General features: G+C 35.7%; 1 protein-coding gene across 11 annotated transcripts in view; it reads left to right on the top strand.

Annotated features, from left to right (window-relative positions):
- LOC140162964 (3',5'-cyclic-AMP phosphodiesterase 4C-like) overlaps window positions 1–21,754 on the top strand; it is a 573,837-nt gene that overhangs the window by 380,726 nt on the left and 171,357 nt on the right. The window lies entirely within an intron of this gene.

Here is a 21,754-nt window from a genome sequence, read left to right as displayed (position 1 = left end):
TTTTGGCACTGAGCATTTGGCTTATGCTACCCTGTGTCCAGCAATCCTCAAATGATGTCATTATAACTGGGGACACCATACAGGGAGAGGGTGCTGTCCCTGATTGGCTGAAAACATTTTCTAAATGGTAGCAATTGTCCCCAGTTTGATGAAAACTATATTCGATGTCCCCTGGTTTGAATGTTCCCGGTTGGCACGCAATACGAGTAGAGGTGTGTGTACATGCGTTACGTTCTTGATATATTTAACATTGGACAAAAAAACAGTAAATTAATAATAATTGCTGAAAATACATTTTTATTGGTTATTTGTATGGAGAAGAGCAAAGTCCTTGATTTAGGGAAGTGAAGTCCTTGATTTATCAGACTGCAGACTGTATTGGGAATTTCTACCTATATAGTCAAACCAATAAAATGAGGTTTTGCATTTTTTGTTTTTATTGTTTCTGAAAATAATTTAATCTAAAGATAAAAACGTGAATCAAATTGTCCCAACTTAAAAGAAAAATAGCTGGCTCTAAAAAATGACAAAATCCTTGGAAATGTTATTTTTATATTTTTGAAAGGAATAACTATGGTTTCTTTTATCAAGCGATATTTACTGAATTGACTGTGTGAAGTGAGAACTGAAAATTACAAATACTGTAAAGTGCTTATTTTTGCACGTGTAATATTTCACGTTTTTCCTATTTTGAATTACTTTGCTTATTTTTTAATTCGTAATTTTGAGTTTTCATACATAGCACTACGCATATAAGAATATATTCACACATTTTTATTTTCAGAGGAGCGTGAAAATTAATGTTCTGCGAAAATTTCTACTTTTGGGGTACAAAAATGCTTAGGAATGATGATACGCCTTTGCGTAATGCCTAGCCAGAGGCGATGAGCGTAAAAACTGGTCAGGGTTATTAAGATTTTAATTTCGATTGATCTGTGGTGGGTCTACGCTGCCGAGAATTCCAAGGTTAGTGAGAATTGGATTGGTATGACGGTATTGGTAATGGGATTGCTGCACGGTGATTGGGCAATTCAAGTTGAAATCCATACACCCCCTGTGGATGACATAACCTTAATCTCCCACATAGGGGGTGTAGATTTCAAATGGAGTCACCCATTATGGTAACTCCATTTAAAATTTGCACTCCATGTGTGGGAGATTAAGGTCATGTCTTTCATAGGGGGTGTATGGATTTCAAGTGGAATAGCTCATTGCTTTAAGGGATTGCCAATGGTTTAATGGATAGAGATTTTATTAAAAATAAGTCGGCCCTTAGGTATCACCTTAAGATCATAACAATATGGATTGGTAAAATATGAACTGGTTAAAGGTCTTCTGGCGGACCCAGTTTCAGGACTATAGCTTTTTGCTGACTTGATGGATTCAACTCGGAGAGTGTCAAATGTGTTACTGAGTGCTATGATTTTCTTGATGGTTTTAGGCTTGTGAATTTTGTGAATAGAGGTTAGTTTGAATAGAGGTTACCTCGCAAATTAATTCATACAAAGACAGACGACGGTGGACGACATTATTCAATGTGGCAACAGCCAAAAGCGTAAACAAAACAGACAATATGACGGCAACACTGCCTGCACGTTGGGACTTAATTATTTTTTTTCGAGCCAAGATGCTTTTTAGCTCTATTGGCCCCATTACAGAAAAAAAAAAAAATGCACAAAATATATTTCCAGTGCAATGTATACATTTTCACATGAAAATAAATAATTTTAGATTCAAAGAAAAAAAAAGAAGAAAATTTTTTAATCATTGCCGGGTGAGGGAATCGATCTCGGGACCCTCTGCATGGGAGGCGAGACTCTTAACCATTACACCACAAAAGTCGCATTGATATACGTCGGTGAATTTTCAGTATATATCGTAACATATAAATGCGTTATTCATACAAAAATTCAAAAAAAACAGTACTTACAATGAGGTTCATTGTCGAACCTCAACGGATTTAGACTGATAAAATAGTGCTTGATAACATGCATACACTTTTGGAATTATTTGAGACATTTTTGTGTTTACGTGTAAAACCAATGACGACGTCAAAATTCAGTCAATCTTGGCCGGCCCCCCTGTACAAAGATATGAACTTGAGTGAGAGCTTAGAGTAAACTCTCAGTTTCATGGAGAAAATTGAATAACACCTGTTGAAACTAGAGCGATAACCGCACCATAGCTGAACCATGTGGCTTCGGCAGTATATTGTGGTAGGCCTATACCACTGTCACCAGGAGTCTGTAATGGACATAATCTCGAAATGCTACGAAGGTATGACCGCCCGAGTGGTGTTAATGAAAGAGGAAAAGTAAAGAATATAAAATAAACTAGAGCAACTGTGCCCTTTGCAAGGGCACAAGGTAAGTTAGGCGGATGACTGTGACGATCTGATCAAGCAGCAATACTGTGCAGGATAGTATTAATTTTAATAAGACTGTTTCATTAATTGCCGTTTTAATATACCTTGATCGTGAGAAGCTGGCATTTTGAAAACTTGACTTTTGACCTCTGTATGACCCCCTTAATGACCTTAAGTGAATTTTAAAATATTTAAAACATGTTAAGAATGTCACAAGGATCATTGCATTTAAATTTCAGCTCAATTGAAGCATTTTGAAAACTTGACATTTGACCCCTTTAGTGCCCCTTAATGACCTTAAATGAATTTTAAAATATTTTCAACATGTTTAGTATGTCATAAGGATCATTGCGTTCAAATTTCAGCTCAATTGGAGCATTTTGGAAAACTTGACCTTTGACCCCTTTATGACCCCTTAATGACCTGAAATGAATCTTAAAATATTTTTTAAATGTTTAGAATGTCATAAGGATCACTGCATTTAAATTTCAGCTCAATTGGAGCATTTTGAGAACCTTGACCTTTGACCCCTTTATGACCCCTTAATGACCTTAAATAAATTTTTAAATGTTTTAAACATGTTTAGAATGTCATAAGGATCATTGCATTTAAGTTTAAGCTCAATCGGAGCATTTTCGGTTAAAATTACCTTTTTTGACCCCTGTGACCTCTGGATGACCTCCGACGTTTGGAAATATTTCTATTATATTCTTTATGTTTTCCTCTTTCATATGACACCACTCATGGGGTCATACCTTCGTGGCATTTAAAGATATGTCCATTTCAGACCAAATGGTTAGTTAGTAAGCTAGTAAGCTAGTAAGTAAGCTAGTAAGTAAGCTAGTAAGTAAGCTAGTAACATTCACTCTTATAGGCTGATACCATTTCATGGTTCAGCAAAAATATATCACAAGTAAGAGTCATGTCGTCAATACATCCCAACAATAGTATTCGGGGACAATCCAGGTGGTTTTTTTTGGGGGGGGGCACTCATGAAAAAATGTCCGGCTTTCTTTCCTCACCCACATGTTATTGAGTCAAAATGGGGAGGGGGCAGGTACCTACACCACATGAATCCGCTGCTGAATGTGCCGCTGATTGTATTTAAAAACACCTGCAAACACACTGGTTCAATACGATCATAATAAAATCTCTGTGTAATAGTGCTTACGTGCATTTTTATTACATATCAAATGGTTTTTTTAAAATAAGGCTGACTTTCCTTGAAAATGGATTATGTGATGACACAGGATAAAGTTGCTTGCAGTAAATAGAAACTGGACCTTATTCATTATGCACCTCAGTTCTTGCCGGTGGATTGTTTATGTAAGGTAGTCTGCGTCATTTAAGGTTGGTCTTAACCCTGGAATTATGGAAACTTTCGGGCCTTATAACTGCTAAATTGTTGGTCTAAAGTATATAAAAGTACACATATTTAGAACGGCAAAGACTTGATCAATTTATTTGTGATGTCAAATTTGGGACAAAATGCTCATTTTTGGCCCAAAATACCAAAAAACCTTTTTTTGGCCCACCTCTTTTTCGTTATACGTAACAAAAAAATTCTTGGGCCAAAATTGTTTTTATTATTCATTTTTAAGAACTAGATAAAAATATCTAGGAGCTGTTTTTTTTATTTTTTGAATTTTGACCAACTTCACCAAATTTTTTTTCATATTTGGGCAAAAATCAGCCTTTTTATGACCATTTTTGGTGCAAATTTCTCAAAGTTGGTTAAAATCACAAAAAATTAAAAAATGGCTCCTAGATATTTTTGTCTAGTTTAAAAAAAAAAAAAAAAGTAATAAAAAAAAAAACTGTTTGGGGGATTTTGGGCCAAAAATGAGCATTTTGGCCCAAATTTGACATCACAGATAAATTGTAAATATTCTAAATATGTATACTTTTATATACTTTAGACCAACAATGCAGCAGTTATGAGGCCCCAAAGTAATTCCAGGGTTAAGACCAACCTTAAGTCTATTATCAATCTGGCTAAATTGTTAATGCTACTCCAGATATTACTGTTTTGCTCATATAACATGCATGTGTATACTCCCCTGCCGGCAAAATGAGGACGCATACACAATGCACTGTTGTCATGTTAAATTGGTCATATTTGCAGCCACTATTTTGGCATGTGTGTCTTCCAAACTTGAAAGAATGTTTGAATCTGTAGGAAGAAATTGGCATTATTTCAAGTGTGATGTAAGAATTAATCGTTAGGATCAAGCAAAGATAATGAGCTTAATTTGTGCAAAGCTATATAGATCTGTATAAAGCAAGATTTGTTTTTTGGGGTGTGGGAGTATTATATTGTCAATTACAACTGATATACTCTCTAATTTACGCCCCTCTAATAAACGCCCCACCATTTAACCGAACTGTTCTGTAAATGCTGTGAAAATACCACACAGATCCTGCATTTTTGAACATCTGTAGCAAATTTCATGATATCAATGTGAGGGCAGGCCATTGTTATCAACAATGTTTACAGTATTTGAAGAAGTCCCGTATTTTTGTGGAGCACCGCAGCACTGTCAGACGGAACTATATTCTTCTTTTCTCTTATAACATTTCCATGTATCACTGGCCTTAGTTATAGAGTTCTGGTGAAATGTTTTCTTCACTCTAAAGCCAGATGTGTTGCTGCAGTAAAGTGATCAAAGCTATAGCAAGAGTCCCTGACTGCTCTGAGGCTTCTTTTTAGTCTTAAATACTTAGCTCGTAACCTAGCCTAAGAAACTACAGATGAAAGCTGCCTATGCACCGAAAGCCCACTGTGTGAGAGAATAGGTTGGTCAAGCCGAGTAAGTGCTTTTTCAATGTGATTAACTTGCGAAACCTAAATGGGGCAAATGAACAAAGACCCCTTGCCGCTTTCCGGTGCTCCAAGGAAGACACTCTGCTGCTTCCTGTTATGGATTCCTCAAGTTAAGTGAAAGTGAATGAATTCAGTTCAGTCATCCAATGTTATCAGTCATTCAGTAATTGATAACCTGAGGAAACATTAGTCCAAAATTGAGTGTCTTTCTCACCCATATCTTACTATGTAACTGTGCATTTGAGGATATAGTGCAATTATATGTGGGCTTTGGCTCATGATCACATAACAAGGTTGAGGGTTCAAACCCTGGTGTTGCCACTGTGTTAAACAATTGACCCAAGGTTTATTACGTAATTGCTACACAAGTAAGTGAATTTTTAGGATGCCATTGCAGCATTTGCTTGGAAAACAGACTTGCTGAGCAGGAGGTGTGGACAAACCTCCACATACTGGCATTAGGGGAAGGTGGGGCATAACGGACCCCCGGGGCAAAACGGAACCACCTGGAAAAATAGGCCTTCGCAATACTGCCGTCTATGCAAATTATATTGAGGAACACAAGTATGGCTACGAGGATTTACAACAAAAAGTTTATCTGAAACAATCCACTGACATTTGAGCAAGATCGAGTCAAAAAATTACTATCCGTCTGGTGTAAGATATGTAGATGTTTAATGCGCTGAAATTTTACTTCATTAATATCGGATTCCCAAATAATTGTGTATATTGTAAACACGAAGGTACTAGCCATGAGCTGTATTAAGTGCATGGCCTATATGCTACTGATGTATTATGCATGCAATCTATTTCTAAAAAATCGGGTATGGGGCAAAACGGAACCCTAGGTGTGGGGCATAACGGAACAGGGTTCCGTTTGCCCCGGCGCTTTTGTCCCACAGATGGGTTCCGCTTTTGCCCCAATTGGACATAACTTGTCTTCACTCAAGGAAATGTAGGCGTTATCTAGGGGCCTACTCGAACATGGTAAACACTTCGCTGAAACATAGACATATAACTAGACCTACAGATAGAATTAATGATTAAAATTTAACCACTTACTCCACAGAGATGGTAGGCCTACTGAATATTTCTTTCTGATCAAATATTGGTCATACATATTATAGGCCTACTAGGCCTATAAGAAGTTAACCACTCACTCCACAGAGATGGTAGGCCCACTTAATAATGTAACTGAATATAGGCCAACATATAGGGCCTAACTAGGCCTAGGGCCTACTGATGGCACAACTGATATAAGTTTACACCCAGGGTGCCGTTTTGCCCCATAGGGGTTCCGTTTGCCCGATAGTGGGGCAAAACGGGTTTTTTTTGTTGAAAATATTTCTTCATTTTTATAAAAATTGTAAGATTCAAGTTATATTGGTTAATGGTATATTAAAGGTAAATACAAACTTCAACTGAACATATAATTTTTACAGTCATATTACTTATGGTGACGTCACAGAGCATCCTCAAAGTTAAGTGTTCCGTTATGCCCCACCTTCCCCTACAGGGGAGGAGTCTGACCCCAATGCTGTGAAAAAGAGCATTTTGGGCTGTGAATACATGCATGACAGAGGTGCACATGGAGAACCCACCTGAGGAAAGAATCTGGCCTCAAAGCTTGGAGAGAAAAATGAGCTCTCTGGCTTGTGAACACAGGTATAACATTTACTGTATTTTCTTCACCTGGGAAATTCACTAGTATGACTACAGAGCACTTGTACCAGATACAGATAATATTATAGTTTGATCAGCTCGTAATCTGCAGGAGTTTTGCCACACACTACGCCGAAAAGTAGACTGGAGTTTAGAGTGATAGGCCCTATAGTTGATCTGACTGGTCTATATCTTTTGTGCTAAACAAGAAGACACTAGAATATAGGACTTCAATTAATAATTAGCGATTCTTCTGGTGAGGTGCCACAAGACAATTCTCAAAATAAAATATTGATATTAATCTGTGATGTTTTAAGGCCCGCCGATTACGAGCTGATCAAACTATATCTACATGTTGCCCCACTCCTGTCTGACACTGTTTGAGAATGATGGAGCATCACACAAAGAATAAAACACAGCTCGTGTGAGGTGAGGCTTACGTGAGTTATCAAGTTTCTCCTTTTAGTGCACTTGTTATTTCTTGTTTTTTACAAAACAACCGTTTTCTGTCAAAATTGGCTGTAAAAATAAGATGTTTATGTTTGTTTTGAAATTTGATCATTGGTGTTGTTTTTACTTTAGTGAAATCGGAAAATAATAAGATACTCAAAAGTATATTGTCTATAAACGAGAGAGAGAGAAAAAGATTTTACTGCTTTTATCATGTTTATGCATTTGACAATGCAGTCTTTTTCCTATACTGATTATAGCACTGATAATTATTGAGATCCTAAAAGGTAGAAAGAGTCTTTAGGTCTTTAAAATGTTTTCTTTTCTTTTTGATTTTGCTGCTTTCCATTCAATGTGAGAAGATAGCAAAAGTATATACAAAATCCCGGAGAAAAATATTTCAGCAGTTGCAGAAATGTGTAGCGGTGGACTTTTGTGTATCCATAGGCCTATATAATTATGGCATGTCATAGTAACAAATAAACTGGTAATATATTATCATATGCAGAGTAACACAGCTGTACTTGAACACATATTCTTTGATATGATAAGGAGTCTATCAGAATTAAGGCTTTTGTAAAGAATAACCGTAGCAAAATGGTGTTTACATTGCCTTATCGCTAGAAATATTTTTCCAAGATATTGGACTATAATACAATACAATATTTTTGCTAATAACAGCACCATCTCTTACACCTTACACAGACATACACCACACACTTGATTGTGTCTTTGATATAGAGCTGTTATATTATCATGATTATGTGAAATACTTTATTCCAAACCAATATCTTAACCCCTAGATACTACTGGTCATCTTACAGCATTTCTGATTGGTTGATAACTTGAAATGCTCATTTCAATGGCCAATTATGAATAGGCTTTCAACTATTTATGGTCAAACTTGCATTTGATCTTATTAATAATCCCCTTGATTGGTTCAAAATTGAACAATATATTCATTTTGACCAATCAGCAGGTAGTTCTCATGGGGTTAATTTGTATAATCTCTATATCTAGTAGGTCTGTGTTACTTTCTGATATAGGGCTGGCCATTTTGCAATATTTTTATGAATATTTGGTCTGTCTTCGCAATATAATTGCCTTATTTGAGGTCAGTGGTTATTCTTTGACCATACACCGACCTGAGATAAGGCTCTAAAATTGATAGCGCTCGAAAAGTGTCACCGTATTGTGGACCATAACGACATTGCGAGCATTGCTAATTACAAATAAAGTAGCTGCATGGAGGAGAAACGTGACATGATCGTTGCATTTCCATGTTGTTATGATCAAAAACCTCTATGCCTGATGAGAAGTACATGCATGTCTACAGAATCAAACAACATGCCCTAAAGCAATCAGGGAAAACGAAAACAACAAATTGTTTAAAAGAATAGAGAAAAATGAGAACAGTTTTGTTTTTTAGCAATATTGTAAATTGCATTTTGCTAGGAAGATAATAATCTCACAAGACTGCATGGTTTACTATGTTTTTTTGATCACATTTAAATATTCCATTTATCATTTTGCAATTCAATCTAATTATCTCGGCTTAGAATCTACTTTGGTAATGCACGTTGGGAATTTTGTATTTTTGCGTGATTATTTTCATATTATTCCCATGTCTTCAGTATTGCTCAAAATTATGCACAAATGTACGCATTGATGAAACTTACAGCGTTTTGATTTAGCTCAACTATTATTTTGTATGTTGCCGAAACAGTCCTCATGTTAGGAATCGTACAATGAATGTGCACTTATTTATGTTATAACTTTTTTCGTAAAGTATAAAGTAAAAAACAAACAAAACGAAAACAAATAGATGGGAAGTTACTTTAATAATAATAGAATTGGGTGGTTAAGCTGTGACCTTGGCAACTGTGCATCTTGGATCATTGTCCCTACTCAATGATCATCTGATCAAATGATAATGAAGTGTTTTTTGTATTTCCATTTTCATTTTTCCATAATTTTCTGCGATATTTTATCCGATCATACAAAATTCATTTGATATGCCTATTGTATGATCGGATAAAATATCACAGAAAATTATGTTCCTAAAAACTACAAGAGAGAAGGTTTGGTTTAGCAGGGAAGATTATGATTTTTTTTATATGGACATGGTTTCAGATAAGAGGTTCCAAAAACAGATGTATATAAATAGTTGATATTTGGTAAGAAAACTTAAATGCTAATGATGTCATATACCGTAAAAACTTGATAGTTAGCATATGTGCTTACTATCAAGTGCTTTTGAAAACATGAAATTGTACCAAAGTCTGGAGCTTTACCAACTGAGCTTATGGGGTTGAGACACAAATTTGCAGGTTTACTTGTTCGTAAATATAAAGTTCTATGTGTATTGATGATTTTCTCAAAACCCTTTACACTTTTGTGGATGGGGCATGTTTTAAAAGCTCTTGATAGTAAGCATATGTGCAAAATATCGAGTAAAAAAACCCCTGAAAATGAAAATAGAAGAAAAATAAAGCAATAATTGCCCTCTGCATCTTCCTTTTTAGCATTAAAAACACCATCTTTTTAGCATAAAAAAATGCCACATTTTTGGCCCAAATAGGGTAAAATTGCAAAACACTAGCGTGCATTAAGTAGCAAAACACACCTTCATTTGAGGCTTAAATAGTCTGAATTGAAATTTTTCGCCCGCTTCGCACGTGCAAAAGAAGTCTCAGTAAAACTATAACAAAATATACCCATCCCCGAACCCCCTCTACATTTTAATGCTTCTGCCATCACTGTAAATTTTCTCTATGGTAAATTTACATCAAAGTTACACACTCTCATGTTTGTAATAAGGATTTTGTGCCCCATCCATTTTAGGATTAATGGTGATAACCCACAATATACATACAATATAAGCCTGTCTCTGCATATATTTCCTTAATGACCAAATGTCCAAAGCCTCATTCTGTTGCATTCACATTGGCAATTACTGTCAGGTATGAATGCCCATGCATATATGCTACATCATATTGTAATAGCGTCTTAACCCTTCGATACTAAGCACTCAACAAAATGCAAATATATTACAACAAATATATTAAAATAATATGTAATTTCATTACCGGTTTTAATATCTACAAGGAAAATACATTCAAATGAGTACAAATTTATCAAGTCTTGGTTTATCAGTTTTTGGTATACGAGTGTTGAATTTGCTTATGATGAATATGGGAAAGAGGTACCGAGCAACATTTTTCTATTAAACAGTATTGTAAAAACCTCCGGCCATGTCCACGTCTTATGCATTAAAATGTATTGGCTTCAATTGGTTCATCTACTGTTCCAACCCAAAACATCACAAGCTAGTTGACCTTCAATTTTGACTTGTTTGTATCCACTTAAAATTTATTGGCTTCAATTGGTTCATCTACTGTTCCAACCCAAAACATCACAAGCTAGAGTTGACCTTCAATTTTGACTTGTTTGTATCCACTTAAAATTCGATGAAGGTTTTATTTTCACAATTTATAAGACCTGCTCCCATGAAACCCAGCTAAAATCAGGAAATTATGATTTGATGATATGTCCAAATTTAAAATGTTTATAAAGACTTTATAAATCTGTTTTGTTAAGGTTACCTTTTAAAAAATAATTTCAAGTCTTGAAAAATAAATCTTGTAAAAAATGATCGTTCGTTCGTGTAGCTCATTTCTCAACCCTGTAATTATAGCCAATCGAATTCTACCAGATGCTGTACATTATGTTCATTGTCAATATCCTGAGATGTTTAAACAATCACAATGTCATGGCTGCATAGCATCAGCTTCGCTTTGGGAAGGGGATGGGATTTGGTTGAGACATTTTTGCAAAGCATGTCATGTGAAAAGCGTCGTATGACACACATACTACCATTGCAACTCCGGTCTAAATACGAGCATTGAAACTCGGCTACCAAGGGGCAGGATATGTGGTTTGATGACTCACAAGACAATATGTGCGAGAGTGTAGATGTGTGTTGATGTTCTGCAATGTTGTACTCATGTGATCCACATGGCATCTACATGTAAAGATTTGCCTAATGGCGCACCTGGGCTCATTTGCCTTAGGGTAAATTTCACATACAAATATCTGCCTCAGTTATGTCAGGGGAGCCCATATACACCATTATACTTTGATCAGCTCGTAATCGGCGGGAATTGTTAGGCTTTTAGCACTACGCCAAAAAGCAGACCCACGTTAAGAGTGATATAGTTGACCTGTCTGGTCCATAATGTGCTTGTTAAATAAGTAGACAAAGTGTGGGACTTCAATTAATAATTTGTGATGCTTCCAACATGTTGTCACAGGGCAATACTCAAAATACAATATTGATATTAATCTGTATGTTAAAATGCCTGCCGATTATTAGCTGATCAAAGTATAAATAGTGAATGCATGAAATGCAGATCTGCCAGCGCAAGTATTACTGTATCTTCTAATACAACACTTTATACGCATTTGTTCTCTTCAATTGTAGCAAACTGTGTTTATCTTCATAGTATTTCATGTAAAACTGTTTCAACTCATGCACCAAAAGACCATTTTTGGTAAGATTTTCAGCATATTATAACCTGTTTACTAAGACCATAATTGTCAATACAAATATGAATATTGATTTTGTGCTTCGAAATACTCAATTTGCTGGCTAAAGGGAGTATTTGGATATTTTCGTGTGGGCAACGGAACTCTGGTTCATGACTTTTGTTACCTGAACCAGCTATGTAGTCATTTTTATCAAGGGGTCACCCCGTCAGTCCGAACACCGTCAGTCCGAACCACCGCTAGTTTGAATTTTTAGGGTAAGGGTTAGGTTTAGGGTTAGGGTTAGGTTTAGCCTTTAGGGTTAGAGTTAGGGTTAGCGTTAGGTAAGCTTAAAATTCAGACTAGAGGTGGTTTGGACTGACAGGGTTTCAGACTGATGGGGTGTATACCCTTTTACCAAAGCCCATGAAGTGAATTTCCTAGTCACCGCGATGACCGTGTGTCCCACATACAGGACTTGGAATATGCATGACCATGATGACACCACCCTACTTCTGAATAATATATGTATCAAAGGTTAAGGCTGACAGTACAGCAACCATGATTGATGAACTAGATACCCAACCATTGTTGTCCAAGTACTGACCAGTGTCTCAAAATAGACATAGTTTCGGAAGTGAGCTTGACCATTTAAAAAGCATTTTATTCTTAAGGAAGTAAAATGCAGATGGTTCTGCAAATAAGAGAGTCAAGGTCACAAGTGAGGTCTTATTTTCCTTCACCTTCTCACAAATAAATTGTGGTGCTGCTGTCTTCAGTAGATAGTAGTATGTTGTGGTTCTGCTATCTGACAGTAGAAAGCAGGATTTAGTGGTGCTGCTATCTTCAGTAGATAGCAGGATTTTGTGGTACTAGATTGGATTTTGTAGTACTGCTATCTTCAGTAGATAGCAGTTTTTTGTGGTACTGCTATCTTCAGTAGATAGCAGTTTTTGTAGTACTGCTATCTTCCATAGATAGCAGTATTTTATTATGCTGCTATCTTCAGTAGATTGGATTTTGTGGTGCTGCTATCTTCAGTAGATAGCAGGATTTTGTGGTGCTGCTGTCAGTAGATTCAATTTTGTGGTACTGCTATCTTCAGTAGATAGCAGGATCTTGTGGTACTGCTATCTTCAGTAGATAGCAGGATCTTGTGGTGCTGCTATCTTCAGTAGATTGAATGTTGAGGTAGTGCTATCTTCAGTAGATAGCAGGTTTTTGTGGTGCTACTATCTTCAGTAGATAGCAGGATTGTGTGGTACTGCTATCTTCAGTAGATAGCAGGATCTTGTGGTGCTGCTATCTTCAGTAGATTGAATGTTGAGGTAGTGCTATCTTCAGTAGATAGCAGGTTTTTGTGGTGCTACTATCTTCAGTAGATAGCAGGATTGTGTGGTACTGCTATCTACAGTAGATAGCAGAATCTTGTGGTGCTGCTATCTTCAGTAGATAGCAGTATTTTGTGGTGCTGCTATCTTCAGTAGATAGCATGATTTTGTGGTACTATCTATAGCAGATAGCAGGATGTTGTGGTGCTGATATCTTCAGCAGATAGCAAGAATTGATGCTATCATCAGTAGATAGCAAAAATTACTGTTTTGTGTCGCTAACAAATATACATAAATAATTATATAACATTAGTCATTTGATCACCATTCACCATAATGATCTTGAACTTTGCAATGATAACATTAGACATTTGATCAGCATTTCTTTCAACGTAATGACGTTGAACTTTGCTCGCTACTTACATTTCTTTCAAAGGTGACTAGTTGTAAACAACCTATTGATGAAACATTTATCATTTAGAGATGATAACATGATATCTGATGACTGAGAGCAGTCAAGCACTGCATTTACTAATTTGTAACATGATATTGATCAGCAAGGAAATCATTGTTTTAAACCCAGTTAAGGCAAGTGAGAATTTATTTTGTTAGATTCATTTTGAATAGAAATCAATTGAAATTCCAGTTCACAAGTATATACACTACTCAAAATATTTAATTAAAGGATCGGAATTTGAGTTTGCCTTCTTTCTTTGTTTTGTTTTTATGGTGATAAACATTTCTTTGAGTAGTGTATGTTGGGTCACTTTTTTGGCCAACTTGACCTTATTTTTCAGGGTTACGATTCCAGGCACATATCCTACCCAACCCCAAACCATCACGGCATAATATTTGTTAGGAATTTTAAAACATTAACTTTGATCCAACTTGTTAAAAACATTTTGAAATCCTAGACATCAAGAGTTCTTTAGTTGCGGATGTTAAAATGCATGCATTAGCCTCTTATTTTTACAATGTAAAAGAAAAGGGTTTTGCCAAAATAACAAAACCATGGCTCCTATGACCACTGATGACAGTTCGTGAAAATAACAAGTGTTTTGATAGAATCAGCAGTAGAAGAGCTAGTATAGAGAAGTGGTTCAAGTGTCATTGATTGTCCAGGGAAAATAACCAAATGACAATGACTGAAAACAAGATAGATGTCCACTGAAGTTAAGTAAATTGGCTCAAGTTCATAAGTGACCAATAGAAATGTAAATATGGCCGCTGTTGCTTCGGCTTTCTGAAAATAATCTGTCCCAAGTGCGTAAATTTGCGGTAGAAGAGTAATTTGATCAGTGGCGATGATCAGTAATTGAACCTACACTGTTAAAATGGTGGGTTAAATTTACAGTGTTGTTTACTGTATAAACCTAGCAAGTTGTGTTGTTTAATAATCGACTGCTCGGTGCCAGAAGTGGGTAAGTACAATATAGCTGCCATGTGTAAATGAGTACAATATACTGTGTGTAAATTGCTAAATGTTCACATGGCAGCTATTGCACTTACCCACTTCTGGTATTGAGCACTGGAAATACACAACTTGTGTAAAATTGAAAAGGTTGTGTTAAATTTAAAATCAGAGATGTAATTTCTCCGTATTTTTACGGAATTCCATATTTTTTTTCATCCCCAAAAATCTCTGTATTTTCCGTATTTTCCCGTAATTTTCCGACACGAAAATGTATTTTTTCTTCGTTTTTTTTACGTGTTTTTCTCCATGAAAATACCCGTCTGGAACAGGGGAACAAAAAATAAGCGCCTCAAGCGATTATATTTCGCTAGTTTCACCTGTCTCTGTGGCAGCACGTGGCCGCTTGCCGTACGGAGAACGCACCCCAGAGAACGCCTCACGTAATGCGCTCGGGATGCTCGCTTCGTTCGCATAGTTTCTGTATATTTTTTTCCGTATTTTTTTAAATAACCCACTTGCATTCCCTGTAAAATGAATGTTTACACATTTCCCAACTTACACTGAATTGGAATCAGTGAAATTTTGCAGGGCAACAAAACAATTTTAAATTAATATTGTAATTACAACATTAAATCCCCATACCACTCTACAGTTAAGTCCCCCCTCATTATTTTGGCTTAAATGGACGGAAAATCTTCATGAAAGGTGTTACTAATAATATTATTTCATATTTTTGGAAAAAATTGTACTTGTATATTATAGTTTTTAAAAGCATAGTCCTATATATTTTCCTTATAAAAACACCAAAATACATTATTTACTTTGAAATTTGTTGTATATTGTCTTACATGAAGCATACCAGTAGAAATGATGCTTTTAGTTTTTATACAATCACCAAACAATCATCATAAAATATAATTATCATCATACATATTAAATAACAGAGGAATTCAAAATACATAAACATGCAAAATCATATAACTTATCAAACTGGAACCACTGCCAGAACGTTGTTATTAAATTGTGTATATTTGTACAGAGAGTTATTTTAGTATAAGAAGTACACATTAATGGACAATTAGTAGTATTTACAGCTAATACCCATTTCTGGAGGCATATTCAAAAATTTCTGTAAAACATCTGTGAACTATTCTAATTAGAAAATGGCGAGTTGCTGTAAAACAAGTTTAGGACTTTTTAAACGTGATATACACTTCTCAAAAGAAATTTAAGGATCAAACTTAAATATTAGCATTTTGAAAAAAACCGTGTTACCCTTGTAAATCAGCTGAGTATTATTTCATTCAGTAATATATATGCTACAGAACACTTGCACTACCAGGTACTGATGTCCAGTGACACTGAAACATATCTTGTTTAGCACAGTAATAAAACAAAAGAAGAATATAGAATAAAGATTGTCAGATTCTGTTCCTTAAATAATATTATATATTAGATGGTGGATGAGTGCAATGCAAACACAGAGCATGGGGTGCAGTACATTGATTAACCCGAACTGTAGTGAACAAATGAAGTGATTGAAATAACTGAGAAGCATCAACATTGACAGATATACTTTATATTATCTTTTTATACTATCTTGTTAAAACATGCTGAAATGATATAACTAACAATATGAACTTTTGACTGATGTAGCTGCATCCCCTTGTCCTTGCAGCTGCTCTTAATGTGGAAAATAACTCGTTTTGAATTAAAAGCTTTTCAATAAGTGAAATTGGCTTAGGTGTCGTAAATGGCCGGGTCGCATGGCCAGTAATTGACTTAGCCATGACAATCTGTACTTAATGGTATTGGAATGAATAAGAAAGATCTTGAGTGTGCTTTTATTGAAAATAACCTAGTGTACACCTATCCATCATTTCACTGCGTATTGAAATGTCAGTCCACAGCTTCAGTTTTGACAACCATTTGTGGATATTTTGCTATCTACCGAAGATAGGACATTGATTTGAGCTTTCTACTAAGCTAACATCTACATTACACAGTGTTGTTGTGTGTATATTTCGGTGTATCTTTGTATTAGGGAGTACAGTTTGATTCTCTTGCCCCTCATATTTGCTACACATCTGTAAAAGAATGTTGTCCGACTTAATGCATTGTTAGCCAATCACCATCCAGGAATCCCAATGATGTCATAGTAATGCAGTAGCATTTTGTCTCTAATTTTTGGCACTGTGTCATTCAGGTACCCATCTTTGGAATGAAAAGCATGCAATGCAATGGTCAACTCCGAGGGAATCCCTTTAATAACAAAATGACATTTCTTCCCTGTTGAACATTAAACAGTCAGTCCATTTTGCTGCAGGTTTCGCTAAATGAGACACTTTTTTCTGCCGTCTTGGATATTTATGATTTCTTGTCTTGGAAAGCCAGTTTTGAGTACCTTGTCAAAAATGTGTCATTCCCAATAAGTAACCAGTAGGGATCTTTGTCATATTATTTCTTTTACTGAGTAGTATAAAATTCTGAAAATTCTTTTCTCCTATAACATTATTAAAAACGTCAGAAAATCAGGATACTGAAAAATCAATTTGCCGTACAAAACGGAAACCTGGTGTTTACCTTGCTTTTCAGCATGCTCACAAATTGTCGTACTATCGTACACCAAAGTTGCATTTCTTCCTGATTATTACGAAGCTTGGTGCACTTGCCCACAGGGGTTTAACTCCTTTGATGCGTGTAATTTCTAAACGAGCCTGGTGGCTCTGAAATAGGTACAATATCAGCAAGGCAATGTGTCTGTATAGCGTGTGCTCATTACAGGAAAGTGGTAAATGAATAAAATGTAATTTAGGTTGTGAATTTTGTTCGTTTTGAACAATTCCAATTAAAAAGGATGGTGATTTACTCACGTTATAGTGACATTTCACCACTACACTTCACCACAAATACTAATGAACTTGTTCAATGATGTAATTTAGGTTATCAGAATTTGTGAAATTTCTGAAAATGTACAGGATTAAATAAAAAGCATGTTTGTAATCATTGAAAGTTTTGTTACCAGATTGGTCAAGGCTACAGATCAAATATGCTCCAAAAAATTATAGGGGATATGCAATAGCTGCCCTATATCCATTTGACAGTTTCTGCATTCTATATTGTACAAAATCTACAAATATGACACCTGGCAGCAATTAGAGATGGGAGCTTTCTTGTAGTAGCCCATTGAAGGCCGTATCTGCAATAGCTGCCCTGTGACCATTTGACAATTTCTGCATTTTATATTGTACACAATCTAAAAATAATACACCTGGCAGCTATTACAGATATGGCTTTCTTGCATACCTCCTGGACATACAATTTGAGGCAGCTGTTTGTCCTTGATTTGAAGAGAGAGAGGGGAGAGGAGAGAGTTAATAATTTGTTCAAGTCAATATTGTCTGCCTGCGTTTTAAATTACATTCTAGATGTTTTCCCCCATGGGTGTTTAACCATTATTGTATTTTAATGATGATGATTGTGTCAAGGTAAAAGCACTTGTTTTATTTACCATCGTTGTTCTGACGATGACACGAACAGACAACAGGTTATTATTTCTCTCAATTGGTAAATATTGCACAAGTTATATTTTTAATGGGTATTTTTAAATCAAATTGTATTCCATTTAATATATTGCAACATTTGCTACTATTTTATATTTTTTTCATAATAATTAGATTAAATTCTTCATCTACAGTAGATACATAAAATTGTAGTATATAGATTGTGTCCTCAAGAATAATGAACATATCTTCAGAAGGTTGTAGAAGTCTTCTTATTAACCAGATGGTGCTGCTATCTTCAGTAGATATCAGGAATTGATGGAGCTGCTGTATTCAGTAGATAACAGGAATTGATGGGACTGCTATCTTCAGTAGATAGCAGTTATTAATGGTGCTGCCATCTTCAGTAGATAGCAATAGTTAATGGTGCTGCTATCTTCAGTAGATAGCAATAATTAATGGTGCTGCCATCTTCAGTAGATAGCAATAGTTAATGGTGCTGCTATTTTCAGTAGATAGCAATAATTAATGGTGCTGCTATCTTCAGTAGATAGCAATAGTTAATGGTGCTGCTATCTACAGTAGATAGCAATAAGATTGATTAATCAATCTTGTTGCTAGCTTCTGTAGATGTGCTAATATTAGGAAGAGAAATCAGGAGGAAGCTAACTTTGGTAGATAGCATATTTGTTGGTGCTGCTATCTTCAGTAGATAGCACTAATTGATTGAGTTGCTATATTCAGTAGCTAGCAGGAATTGACGGAGCTGCTGTCTTCAGTAGATAGGAAGAATTGAAGAGGCTGCTATCTTCAGTAGATAGCAAAAGTTAATGGTGCTGCTATCTTCAGTAAATAGCAATAATTGTGCTGCTGTCTACAGTAGGTAACAATAGTTAATGGCACTGCTATCTTCAGTAAATAGTAATAGTTAATGGAGTTGCTATCTTCAGTAGATAGCAATAGCTAAATTGTGCTGCTGTCTTCAGTAAATAGCAGTAGTTAATAGTGATGCTATCTTCAGTAGATAGTAATAGTTAATGGTGTTGCTATCTTCAGTAGATAGCAGTAGTTAATGGCGCTGCTATCTTCAGTAGATAGCAGTAAGTAATTGTGCTGCTGTCTTCAGTAGATAGCAACAGTTAATGGTGCTGCAATCTTTGGTAGATAGCAGTAAATAGTGGCATTGCTTTCTTCATTAGATAGCACTAATTGCTAGGTAATTTAGTAACAAGTTTTGTGAATTGATGGGTACCATTGCCAATGTCAGCAATATATACAGTTGTTAAATTGAATTGACAGCAAACCTAGTAGCAGTGCTATCTTCATACTGGAGTTAGTACATGTGTTAGCTTAGTAGCAAGCTAGAAATGATGGTACTATCTTCAGTAGATAGCAGAAATTGTGTTTTTCGTGCCCTCAGAACATTGCAAAAAATGTACTAATATTTTCAGTAAATAAGAGTAAGAAGAGGTGCGGATGCCATATTTAGTTGTCAAAGGCAAGAATTTGTAAACGGCAGAAGCATTAAAGTTTTCATAATCTATTGAATTGATGAACTAAAAACCAACTGATATACTTGTCATTGATGAACTCAAAACCTATTGATATACTTGTCAGCAACAAATGTTTGCTAGATACAGTCAGCAACAAATGTTTGCTAGATACATTTAAATGACATACATTCACAGAATCCCTTTTGTGCCCCCACACATTATGAAACATGATTCAGTTGGTTATTTCACAGATGTAATAGTGTCCTTATTTCTGTATACAAATGTGTTCACTATACCATGCGTGTAGTCTTTGTGTGGTGTCGAATGACCGGCGTCAGTATTGTATTCTCTCGTCAGATATTGCCTTTTGGCAATTCAACCAGTAGTCTCCATCAAAGCTGGTTTCTGTGGATCTTAACACTCGTAGTTTCTAACAAATTGTTTACAATCAAGCAGAAACAACAACTCCTCTGATTGGCTATTCCTGCACTATCAAGGGAATTCAGTCTATCCAGAGAAAGGACCCATGAGTGTATTAGTGGTAAAATCCACACTCAGGTGGATTGCAGTGATGCCTCGCAGGTCCATTCTAAATAGACTGCAGAGAAGAAGGTATGGTGCCACATGGTCTGGTCCAAGAATAAACACACATCTGGTCACCGAACCCCATGCGCATCTAGATGCTGTTGACTGATCACCACAACTGGTCACCACACTCGATGTTGTTGACCAATTGTGACAATGTTAACATAGTAAACTTTTGACGTCAGTCAAATCAACTGGCCAATCACAGTCAACTAGATCATTCAAGTTCCCCAACTGTGTTCAGGATTACCATATGAAGTCTGGGCCCAAGACTACTTAACCCTCTCCACACGGGTGTCGACTGTAGACAACAAGTTTCAATTTTTTTTTCAAAATTCAAAAAATTTCAGAATTGTAAATTTTCATGACAATATTTGGAATCAGCATGAAAAATGCATCAAATTGAGTACAAATAAGCCTTGTATTGGTTCAGTGGTTCTTAAGATAGTTCATGATAATGTGAGAAAATGTCTCAAACTTTTTATGTTAAAGCATTTGGCTAGTACACAGCATTAACCCAGTATTCCTGTGGATTGTAGATGTAATCACATTGTGTAATATGATTCAGGTTATATATCGGAAATGGAAATGTGTTGTAATTTTTCTCTATATGAATGCTGTCACCCATAAGTACTTTTGATATGCATTGCGATTGATGTGTGCTTAACATTCTTTCATAATGGTTGGAAAGTGAGTTGAGATGCAAAATGTGATGTTAGAGAAAAGCTGCCTTGTGTGAATTAATATTGTTATTTTATGGGCTAAGGATATATAATGCCCCACCCCCCCATTCTTGAAACAAATTTTGGACAAATAAGACCTATACACTAATTAATTTTGGTTATTAAAAGTTGAATATCGGTAATGTTCTTTCAATTGATTTTGTGGTGAAATATGCACGAAAATTGTGACTTTCATTGCTTGAAGGGACGCAGAGTCGATGCTGAATTGTCAATTTGGCACCCCCCTAAGGTGGCGCCCGGGGCATGTTGGGATCATTATAAAAAAGAAATGAACACTAAGGCACCAGAACCAAATTTGTTTGATCTTTAGATCAACGGTCGATGCTGCTTCGATGCTTGTTATTAATGAACTAACAACTAATTAATGAGAATTAAAAGGGCATTTTGTGATTCACAGCATCATCCCCCACTATTCTAAAAAATTTGAGATTTTTATATCACTGGAAACCTCTGTCTACATAATGTTTATGTACAAAAAAATTCTTGCAGATTAATTCATTTAGCAAAGATTTCGTGAAATTTGAATTTTGTTCTGTTATACCAGAACGAAACTACAACACATTGTCTATGGAGCAGTGTAATACACATAATTATGCTTAACTCGCAAACACAAAATTGGAATTTCCCAATGAAGGCACTAAATGAATAGACCTTCCTTTTATGCGCTATTAACCAATCACAGGCTTTGAGGAGTTGAACATCAAATGCAAGCTTTTATTTTTATCTCTGGCTTGAGTATAATAATATAAAATAGTGCTTTCAGTAATATTATTAATCAAAGTTACATGGGGCAGCAACAGTGTATATCGCATTTTATGCCATACCTATAACTCTTCAAATGCAGCCGATTCATCATG

This window comes from Amphiura filiformis, chromosome 1 (assembly GCF_039555335.1).
Source record: "Amphiura filiformis chromosome 1, Afil_fr2py, whole genome shotgun sequence".
NCBI classification, from domain to species: Eukaryota; Metazoa; Echinodermata; class Ophiuroidea; order Amphilepidida; family Amphiuridae; genus Amphiura; species Amphiura filiformis.
This window is presented reverse-complemented; position numbering and strand designations above follow the sequence as displayed.